This window comes from Glossina fuscipes, unplaced genomic scaffold, assembly GCF_014805625.2.
Source record: "Glossina fuscipes isolate IAEA_lab_2018 unplaced genomic scaffold, Yale_Gfus_2 121, whole genome shotgun sequence".
Taxonomy (NCBI): Eukaryota; Metazoa; Arthropoda; class Insecta; order Diptera; family Glossinidae; genus Glossina; species Glossina fuscipes.
The window spans coordinates 1,968,609-1,969,434 of NW_023998464.1; the positions used below are offsets into that span (position 1 = coordinate 1,968,609).

At 45.9% G+C, this 826-nt stretch overlaps 1 protein-coding gene across 1 annotated transcript in view; it reads right to left on the reverse strand.

Moving 5' to 3' along the window:
- LOC119640362 (ras-associated and pleckstrin homology domains-containing protein 1) overlaps positions 1–826 on the reverse strand; it is a 29,271-nt gene that overhangs the window by 3,373 nt on the left and 25,072 nt on the right. The gene's annotated exons all lie outside the window — the stretch shown is intronic.

Consider the following 826-nt stretch of genomic DNA (forward strand, 5'->3'; position numbering starts at 1 on the left):
TAAATTCCAATTTTACAATCATTGGTTTGGATGACCAAATACTGATCGCGGAGGATTACACACACAAATTACAATTTTCGCGACACAATTTATATAACTGCGCACAAGGGAAAATCGCTTTTTGCAAAAATACTACTATATCTTATTTTGAAAAACTTTTATATATTTTTATATTTTCTTAAACAAACACCTGTGAACACTTCAAGCTTTAGAATCGAAGTGAGTAGATAGGTACAGACGTCTCTGAGGGTTTAAGGTGGGTACATTACCGTGAAGGTTTAACCCCACAGTGCCCGATGGCACACGGAGTGTGAAACACTCGAACTCCCCGAGGTTAATAATCCTCCCAACATACGGTGCCGAAATCGGCGCACACGTTGCCTTGAGGAAGATTAAGTCCTCGAGTACCAGATGAGATACGTTATGGTCGCATCTCCACTCTGGTGAGAGCGAGGAACTATCTAAAGCCTCTGCCTTGCTGTGGGTAAGGCACCCGGTTGCGATGCAACTCCACACCGAGTGAAAAGCTCTTACCGCGATTTTTGGACCAACCACAGCCAACACGAAACTCCCGCTATGGGCCGTTCCCGTTGTCAGGCCAAAGCAAGAGGATGTGCTTTAAGGGCTCCTGACGCCCGTGGTACCGGAATTGAGAAGAAAAATTTAGAAATCGCTCGATGCCATATTGGTGACCCATAAGTGGCACAGGCCACGAATAGTCCACCATATATGGCCCGTACAGCACGTCTGGTTAACCCCCATTCACTCCGTAGGACACGGCGAGTAGATAGGGCCAGAAAGAATTTCGTTAATCCATTCATGCGCG